The sequence below is a fragment of the Coffea arabica genome, chromosome 8e (assembly GCF_036785885.1).
Source record: "Coffea arabica cultivar ET-39 chromosome 8e, Coffea Arabica ET-39 HiFi, whole genome shotgun sequence".
Classification (NCBI taxonomy): domain Eukaryota; kingdom Viridiplantae; phylum Streptophyta; class Magnoliopsida; order Gentianales; family Rubiaceae; genus Coffea; species Coffea arabica.
Window position 1 is genome coordinate 37,110,318 of NC_092324.1, and position 10,746 is coordinate 37,121,063.

Sequence of the window (10,746 nt, forward strand, 5' to 3'; positions counted from 1 at the left end):
AATTCATTTAACTCACTCCACTTTCTCACGTTTTCTGCCCGTTTTGGGCAGAAAGTTTTTCTGACGTGGAAGGGAGTTGACATCCGTCCGTTTCTTTTCAATTCTTTCCTATCCAAAGTCCAAAATGTGAGAAAGATTCAACTTTCCTTTGTAATCTTTTCTTTTCTCACCAAATCTGCTCTTCCAAACTGGCTATTAGGATCCCTCCTGAGGTTATAGCCTTATAGGACTTTTAGTTACAGATTGGTGATTAGGAGCCACAAGATTTAAATTATTGCACTTTCAAAAACCCCGAGAGAATGAGATCTGTCTCTGAGATTTTCTTGAATTTTGGTAATTAATTATTAAAGGAAGACATTGCTGTCAGAGGTTTCTACCATTAGTAAATAAAATGCGGAAAAACAAGGGATGCATCAGAACATTTCTGCTTGTAGGAGCCAAGGAACCGCATTGTCAGGAGTGATTTAAAGAACGTGAAAGAATATTAAAATATTGGAAATCCCCAAGACCAAATTACGGAAACTAGCTAGGCCATAAACCTTTTTTTTTTTTTATCGATATGGTAGACTATTCTATAGTAAATGTGACGCCCTCACTTCTTCCAAAGGCGAATCCAAGGGTATTCGCGGGGCGCCTGCCTAGCTCTCGCCAGGACTGAGTACAAATTCAATTCAAACTTAAGAATAACCAATTGATACTAAAAGTCAAAGATAGAAAGGAAGGTAAATTCCTTTGTAATTGTTCAGGTCTTACATCATAAGCTACCAAAATATTTTACATTCCCAAAATAGGCAGCTTTCAAAAGTTGTCTAAACAAATACATTCAAAAGTCTAATCAAAAGGGCCATCAAGCAAACCTCTCCATAATTCTTTCCATTTCAGCTCCTGTTAAGAAAAACAAATCTATCGGGATGAGCGAATGCTCGTAGGTCAAGAAAACATGCAACACACGTAGTTCAAATAACCAAAGCACTTACACAATAATGAAAGCTATAACATTCAGGTGATTCACAATTTATAATAAAATTACACTTGAGTAGGATACAGGAGCTCTCATGAGCTAATTCCTATTTGCTGGGTAGGTAATTAAATTCGGAGCACTTCACATATTCCATTTATGTTTCTGAGACGACTCGAGAGGTACCTCCCACCCAAATCGGTGTGGTACTTACTATCGTTCAGTTTATAGTTCTGAGACGATTCGAGAGGTACCTCCCACCCGAATCGGTGTGGTACTTACTATCGTTCAGAGGTTTAGGGTACTGAGACGACTCGAGAGGTACCTCCCACCAAATCGGTGTGGTACTTACTATCGTTCAGTGATCGATGAGACATCGCTCCAATCGACTTATGCAGGCATAGCATAATTAATCATTCCATTCAACGAGTTTGGGTGTCCCCCGAATACGGATACGAATACGAATATAAGTCGATGAGCAACGCTCAAATCGATGATTCCAAATACGAATCATATATACGAACCACAAATACGAATCACATCCACATTACTAAGCACAAGTCGGATATGAATTCACATAGCAAAATACGAATATAATTTTGTTCGTAAGAGAACGAGTGTTATAAAGTACACACTCGTCTCAAAATTTCAAATTCACATAACGGATAAGAAACAGTTAACCACTTAACAACAAATTCAAGCACTTGACACTCACAGTGATTCAAGTAGCAAGTTCAAATGATGGTTTAGGTGTCTCCCGTGAGATCCTCTGGAAAGTCCTCTTGAGCGCCTGAGCATTTAATAATAAACTATCACTTATAAACCCCAATTAATAAGGAAGATTGCACCCTTATACAATATAAGACAATTTCACGAAAATGAGTCTTAATTACTCGTAAATCGAGACTCAAAAGTGGAGTTTTAACACATAAGCAAAAATCTGATTTCCATCTTTGAAATCGAGTGTAAAACGATCAAGTGATATCAAAGGAAAAAGAGAGTTTGAACAACTCCATTTCCTTTAAGTTTCGAAATTTTCAGATTTGTTACACTTATTTTGGAAAATCATATCTCACTCTCTATCAGTCCAAAATTGAAAGATTTGGTACCGTTGGAAACTACTTCCAAAGTTCTAAAAGTTCCTAGAATACATTTTTCCATGATTCCAAATGGAAGCCATTCGAAAATTGGCTCAAAGTTACTGTTTTAGGCTTGCGAGACAGTTTTGAGGTTGGTTTTTCGCCAATTTTGAAAATTCGGCAAAATTCACAGAATTTGAACTAGCCTCTCATATTTGAAACTCAATTAGAGTTACACTCAAAGTTTAAAATGGAACAAGCAGAATGAGAATTGAAGTTTTGAGCACCAAGATATGGTAGCTCAAAGTTACCCAAATTTCTTTGTTAAACAAGGGTTTTTCAAAATCAAGTCATGAACTTTGGAAGTTTAGTTGAGCAGCGAAACGGACTTGGAATGGCACCAAAATTAGTAGTATAATACTAACATATAAGGAGTATTTCTCTGCCAAATTTCATGGATAAATATGCACGGGAAGTTGGTTAACCAAATTACCAAAATTCCAAAATTTCCAAGGCAAATCTGCCTTGTGAGTTTCGTTTTCCGTTTTGTTTGGCTTACAAAGTACCTCAAACATGGTCCATTTGCATAGACAATGTCTAAGAGGTATCCAAAACACAATTTTGGGTGATTAAAACTAAGAATCTCAAATTAACAAGTCTCAATCGAGTTTAGTAAAATTCTGTCCAAAAGGAGAGTTTTCCTTCAAGAAGTCAGTTTCAAAATACTGCCACAAATCACTCAATTCAACTCAGAATTGGACATGGTTGGTGGAGTTGGAAAAAAATTTCATAAAGCTACAATTTCTCAAAAGAAATCATTTTCAAAATCCGTCCACAACTAGCTCACATTTGAGCATCAAGTTGTAGTTCATGTTCTGCCCTGTAGTGAACCAATGAAACAGGACAACAAATTTCAAACGAATGGTTTGGCTCACACAATTGGAACCAGGATATGTATTTTATACCAATATAAATCTAGGAATGTATAGTTTTGCAGTGCCACAAACGGCACTTGATTTCGATATCGGAGTAAAAAGTTATAGCCGAAACAACAGGACTGCCTGGGTGAATACGGGAATAGTTTCCAGATTTCTAAGCTTTCGTAAATCAACATTTGGGTGACCAAATCAAGTTATTTTTCAATAAAACTTTTCATACACTCAATATAACATGTAAAAAACATAGACAAGCCATTAGAGACTCAAAATTTTGCACCAAAGTGCTCGAACAAAGCAGGGGCAAAATGGTCACTTTTGCTCCAAGCACCTCCTTTGATTTTCTACCAACAATTCAATATTAATCCACTAATATAAGCACTAAACCACCATTAATTTCATCATCAATCATCAAATCAGTCTTTCCATCAAAGTGGGAGTTCATAGAGCCCACTCACCAATTTTACAACAATTTAAAGCTACCCATGAGAATCCAAGAGCTCATGAGTGTAATCTAACTTCCATAAATCAAGAATTAAGAGGTTGATCGTTCATTACCTCTCTTGATGACTAAATAAGAATTTTTGGTCACTTTGAAGCTCAAGAAAACAGTGAAAATGATGCTCCTCACCTGGCTAGAGTTGTTCTTCTAGTATTAAGGAAGTTGTGTACAAATTTTGAGGTGAAATGGTTAGAGGAATGAGCAATAAAATGAAGAGCTTTTGGTCTCTTTTTCTTCTTCTTGGTTTCGGCTGTCTTGGAGCAAAAATGGAGGGAGTGTTGCACGCCACTTTAGATGATGAATTGAAGGGTTTTGATCTAGGGTGATGCACCCATGAGAAGCTTAATAATGTGTGGCCCAAAATGCTCCAAAAGTCAACTAAGGATAGTGCACGTACACGCGCGCTTCGTGCTCTATTTCTCTCGGGTTCATTTCACTAGTGCACTAAACCTCTAATACACTTGTATACATACTATTGTTATTCACTCTTAATAGTCCAAAAATAATGGCTTTAAGTCCCTCAATTAATCGCGCGCGTAAAAACGCGTACTTCCGATTTAAGCGCGACAAAGCGAAACCTCTAAGAAATTCTTATAACGATAGTACTAATAACTATCACTTGAGTATTTAAACATAAAAATACCTATTTTAAAACTAATCTATAAGTCTCCAATTTTTCCGAGCTTATTGTATTCTCAAATCGATCACTATCTCCAAATGCACATTCACTATTCTCACTAAATGAGCTTCCAAAAATTAATTGCCATAACAAGTCATTTTAAAAATACATGTAAGTCATAGTTCCATGTAATTGGATCTAAAAGGGTTACAAAATAATATTCGGGGTAAACGGGCATTTAAATATTTAAATAAGCTAGTAACAGGAGTTTAAAATAAATAAATTTTACGAGTCCTCACGACTTTTCTTAATCTACTATTGAGCATTCTTATTTTTTTCAAAATTAATAAACTCTCAATTCAAATATAGTCTGGAAAAACGTGTACTTGTTGTCCCGAACTAAACGAGTTTTCAAAAAGTAACTTTTTCTAACAAAACATTTTAAAAACATAAAAGAGGCGTTTTTCCATATAAATGGATTTTAAATAGTCGAACTAAATAATTAATTAAACCAGTAAAATAAAATAAAATAGAAAAATTTTTGGGTCCTCACAGTAAAGGGAGAACCTGAAAAAATCCAAGGGTAACTCGGAGAGGTTCAAGGATTACTTGAAAGGGACTGAATCATTACCGAATTAGACGGATGCACTACGCACCTGTCTGAATTTTTTTTTTAAGCAAACCCACGTAATGTGGCAATTGGTAAATTTTTTCACCCGCCCCCACCAGACTTTAATGCTTTGGCGGTGGCCACCATCCCAAAGGTTGGTGGGTTAGCTAGGCCAGAAGCATGAAAGGCGATAATCTGCTTCGGGCTACTTAACCAAAAATATGAATATTGTGTGATCAATCATCAGCGTGGGAGAAATGAAATGATTAGGTAAGGGGATAATTCCAGAAACCTCCCACAAGGTTTCTCATCACTGCACAGAAATATCTTTTAATATTGAAAATTACATTGACCTCCCCTTTCATGTGGATGTGACCAAATGTCTCCATCATGAGCCTTTGAATGACCAAATTACCCTCAAAACTTTGTGCCAAAAAATATTGAAAATATGAGAAAAAAATTTCTTGAAAATATTTTTCTTAGCTACTTGGCGCCAAATAATAGAGGGTATATATACTTAATATGCCAAGTAGCACTTGTAATAGCACTATCTAAGAAAAACCAAAATAGCTTATAAAAAAAAACTCAAGAACCAGAGATTCAGCTATTTGTGATCCTTTATCCGGTGAAGTATTTGTTACGAAAGTGACTAATATACTATAATTTGGACTCTATTGAAATCACTAGAGGTAAAAGATCAAAACTTTATTGGTTCATTAAACTTACTAACAAGCTTTTTAAGCATTGATTATTGTTTATCATGATAATTCTCGTCATGAGTATGATTTAAACTTCTTAGAAGATTATATGTTGTACTCGTGACTATGCCTATATGCTATTTGATGATGATTAGAGATGACTTTGTTTGTAGATTTTTTCTTTTATCGCAACGATAACATTTCTATAACCTACTCCATCTTATTTTAAGGGAGGGGAAAACTAACTGATGGAAACACCATTGGATTTTTATAACCTACTCCATCCTAATTTAAGAAAGGAAAAACCTAACCGAGAAGAAACACCATTGGACAAAGCCATTGAAAGTGGCTAGTGGGAAGCAAGTTTGAACCCTTAACCTCTCACCCACAATCAAGCCTTAAAGTTTTCGTGGTAACCAGCAGACCAAATGGCTATTGGCCTTTGTTTGTAGATACCTTCAATTAAAAATTGCATGATTTTTTTGGCACCTTCTCCGACTTCATATACAGGCATGAAAAATCTATTGCACTACCAATAGCTCTTGCAATGGATCTTCTTGGGCTTAACAGTCAAAAGAATATGTTTTTTTTTCTTTTTTGCAGTAGTGAGAAGATCAAACTGGTGGTGATTGTTTTCCTTTTTATTTTTTGCCATTTTTCTCATGAAAAAGTGTAATTATTTTCTTTTAGAGACAAGGAGGTTAAATTTGGAAGAAAATTATGTTTAAAATATTTTTGCATCACTTTTGCAGTCACTTTTTATGACAGGGGCTGATTTTGATACCAAACATGTCAATCAATAGGGGGCTAGTGTAATTTTTAATATTAAAAGATATTTATATGAAATTTTTAAAAACTTTGAGGGACATTTTGAAATTATCCCAAAAAGGTTAGTGGGTTGTGTTGCTGCATTATGGGCCTAATTACTCAGAATATCGATGAAAAAAGAAAAATTGGATATATATGAGTCTGACAATGTGGTATTGCAACGGCCCGGCAGCCAAAAAGGCCAATTTGTTTTTTTAAAAAAAAAAACTCTGACAATGGGCACAGCCTGGCAGCAGACAAAAATTTTATTTTATTTTATTTTTAGAAATTCGCTGGCTGCCGGGCTGAACGCAGAATTCTGCAAAAAGCTGGGAATGAAAAAAACACTTTTCGTTAGAATTAGGGACCGCTGTTTCTGAGTTTTCTTTCCAAGGGACCAAAAACACTTTTCTGAGTTTTCTTTCTAAGGGACCGCTTTCGGCAGAATTCCTCGCTATGGTCATTGCTAAGTTAGAATTAGTCAAAAGTTTGACTTCATATTTTTTGGTCCCTTATGTTTTAAATAATTATATTTCAAATGAAATAAAATGTGAATTAGATTAAATGCATAAAAAAATGTGGTCTAAATCTCATTAAAATCCTTAAAAGTAGTCCATATTGTCAAAACATATTAGCTTAAAGAGCATCTTTTCATTAAATTAATTACCAACAAATGATAACACATAAATCATATATAAAAGAAAATTTTAATTTGAGTATATAGTAACTTTAGTTGTATATAGTATTAGGACAAATCGTTATACGACTTGTGGATATGAGTTTTAATCGGTTATGATCAGGTATTATGATTATAATAACAAATAAAGGTGATTACCAATATAAAGGACTCACATGAATTTTTAAAAAAATTTCTTTCCAGTTCTTCTTCTCTGTCCTTCATATTAAATCAAATATTTCAATAATACAATTTAATGTATTTATGTTTATGTTCATCTTAAATTGATAATTTTATTGAATAATTTAAATAATTATAAAATATTTATTTCAAATGAAACTTAATTGACAACTAGTTGAAATGCCAAAAGAAGAAAAAAGAAAATATTATTCAATCAACTCAATATAGTTGTTTATATTATAATAGAATATTTAATTAACTATTTTAATTTATCAAATATAAGTATTGGACATTAGGTGATGAACCAATTTTGTAAGAGGACTTTTATTGTAATTTTAAAATATACTCCCTCCGTCCCATTTTGATAGTCACGTTTTCCTTTTTCGTCTGTCCCAAATTGTAGTCCACTTTCCAATTGAAGAATGTAGTTGTATTTTAATTTTCCTAAAATACCCTTTTTCAATGTAAGTTGTTGTTACTATAAACCTACCCCATTTAATGAGAGTTGATTCTTTTTTTACCATCAATTCAAGTTCCCATAAAGTTGTACCATATTTAATATGATGGTATTTTAGGAAAATAGCAATCTAAATTTACTTTTCCAACAAAGCTAACTACTTTTTTTTTAAATTATGTGAAAAAAGAAATGAGACTATCAAAGTGGGACGAAGGGAGTATTACATTTTTCATCCATGCATAACTCGCTTTCTCCAGTTGCATCCGGATGAAAAGAAAGCGTTTCGTGTGGATATCTCTGCCGTCATCCAATTTTTCTATGGATGTTTCTACCTGCCTATAATATTTACACCAAAGGAGAAATTGAATTTACTTGTTGTCTTTATTTATGTAGGTGAATTCTAGGCAGAGCAACCCTTACACAGCCCATTTTTTTCATTCCCAACTTTTTTGCAGAATTCTGCCGGCTGCCGGGCCTATAAATTTTTTTTTTTTGTGACACAGCCCGGCAGCACTGTCAAAGTTTTAAAAAAAAAAGTTTGGTGCAGTATCACCTTGTCAGACCCATATATGTTCGACTTTTCTTTTTTTTCATCAATATTTTGAGTAATTAGCTGCATTATGGGGTAGCTTTCAGTTTTTCCGATAGCGGCAAAGCATGCAAACAATTTTCTTATTACGAAGAATACACCAAAGATAAAACTCTAATCAACCTTTTCATTACATTAAGAAAAATCCAAACCTAATCTACAAAAAAAAAAAAATTTGATAATGGATTGCCGGTACTACTATAGTGATCAGATGAAAATGCCTAATCGCACACATCCAGCATTTTATATAATTTTTTTTCTTTTCATACCAAATATATATATATAATTTTTTTCCCTTTGGATGGGTTTGAAATAGTACAAACGTACCTTTTCCAAGAGATGTGACAAATTTTGTGCACCATGAGAAGTAAACAACCCTTTGCAAGGCAACGTTGAGAATTGTGCTAACCGGAGTTGCAAAAAAATCAAGACATTTATGAAGGATACCTTTATGGTAGGAAGCCTCTACCGTAGGCAATTACTCAAAACATGACACGTGTATTTATAAAATGAGGAGCACACGAACTATTATGTTGCATTGGTAACATACGTGAAGATAAACCAAACAAGACATGTCTGGATGTAGTCTTTTTTCCCTTCCAATTCCTCCATTCATTGTGCATTGTTTCTCCACTGTTTTATTACATTTAAAAAATTGTGAAACTATAATTTTCTGCACCTAATATACCAAACAATTTAATAATATTAATAACAACATACCAACAATATATACCCATGACATAAATATACTAAGCAATTATAAAAAATATTAGGATTATATAGTTACTTTAGAAGTTGCTCCCAAACACCGTGCAACTAAGATTCCGTTTGGATTAGATGTTTTTTGTGGCGTTTTTAAAAAATAGCACTGTAGCATTTCGAACGTGAAATACAAGTACTGTACATATCTGCTATTAATTTCCCTTTTAGACCAATCATTTTGACTTTTGTGCTTTTTGATAAAAAAAATTTCATTTGTTTTTTGTGTAAATGCAAAAAAAAATTTAATTATGTATCAATCGAAAAAAATTACTAATTTAATTATTGGCACTTTGCTCATACATTGGAGGACTGGTAAGAAAGCCGTGAAGAGTTTGTATTTTTATTAATGAAAACTTTTCCCATAAATGGCCTGCTCTTTATGGATTTCCTTCATTATATGATCAAAGTATCATACTTTTTTGTATTTATCACTAATTCACATATTGTGATTGTGAATTAAAAATTTTTCGAGATTGTATTTTCATTAATTAGTCTTTTTTTTTGTACCAGCATCAGTTTGAATGAAAAATGTAGGTTTCGTTTGGATTAGATGTTTTTGGGGGTGTTTTTCAAAAACAGCACTGTAGCATTTCGAACGTGAAATACAAGTACTATACATATCTGCTATTCATTTCCCTTTTAGACTAATTATTTTGACTTTTGTGCTTTTTGATAAAAAAAATTTTTCATTTTTTTTGTGTAAATGCAAAAAAAAAATTTATGTATAAATCTAAAAAATTAATAATTTAATTATTGGCACTTTGCTCATACGTTGGAGGACTGGTAAGAAAGCCGTGAAGAGTTGGTATTTTTATTCATGAAAACTTTTCCCGTAAATGACCTGCTCTCTATGGCTTTTCTTCATTATATGATCAAAGTACCATACTTTTTTGTATTTATCACGAATTCATATATTGTGATTGTGAATTAAAAATTTCGAGATCGTACTTTCATTAATTAGTCTTTTTTTTTGTACCAGCGTTAGTTTGAATGAAAAATTTAGTTGCACGGTGTTTGGAAGCAACTTCTAAAGTAACTATATAATCCTAATAATTTTTATAATTGTTTAGTATATTTATGTCATGGGTATATATTGTTGGTATGTTGTTAATAATTTTATTAAATTGTTTGGTATATTAGGTGCAGAAAATTATAGTTCACAATTTTTTAAGTGTAATAAAGCAGTGGAGAAACAATGCACAGTGAATGGAGGAATTGGAAGGGAAAAAAGGCTGCATCCAAACATGTCTTGTTTGATTTATCTCCACGCGTGTTACCATTGCAACATAATGGTCCGTGAGCTCCTCACTTTACAAATACACTTGTCATGCTTTGAGTAGCTACCTATGGTAGAGGTTTCCTACCATAAAGGTATCCCATTTATGAATGCTGTCAAATCGGCTTAATCAAAGTTGAACTCAAGTTTGATAAATATTTGAATTCAAGTCGAACACAAGTCAATCAAATTGAGCTGTCGAACTCGAGTTGAATATAGAAAAATTTAACTTATTATTTAATAAAAATTGGTTATTTTACTTTTTCAAATATAAATTAATTATTTTTTATTTTTTTAAAACTTGAGTAGGTTCGAACTCGAAATCGATTAGATTCGAATTTTACATTGAGTTCAAAATTGAGTTTTACATTAAATGCTCGTCAAATTCAAACCCAAATTCAAACTTAATAAAAATGAGTTGAACTCAACTCGACTAAATCGAATTCGGCTCAATTAAGCTCGTTTGCAATACTAGTGCTAAGTGGTAAGCTCCGTAATAAAAAAGATGGTTCATCATCATTTTTATTTTTTTTAATTTGGGGGATTGATGGTTGACTGATGGACCCTTCCGCCGTTGCTCAACATGGTAAGGAGTCGT

At 33.1% G+C, this 10,746-nt stretch overlaps 1 long non-coding RNA gene across 1 annotated transcript; it reads right to left on the reverse strand.

Moving 5' to 3' along the window:
• Positions 1–698: 698 nt before the first annotated feature.
• On the reverse strand, positions 699–3,724 carry LOC113703676 (uncharacterized). Its single transcript, XR_003451506.2, has 3 exons — positions 3,604–3,724; positions 1,674–1,748; positions 699–885 (listed from the first exon to the last, which is right to left on the reverse strand). It is a non-coding gene; the product is annotated as an uncharacterized lncRNA (long non-coding RNA).
• Positions 3,725–10,746: the final 7,022 nt, after the last annotated feature.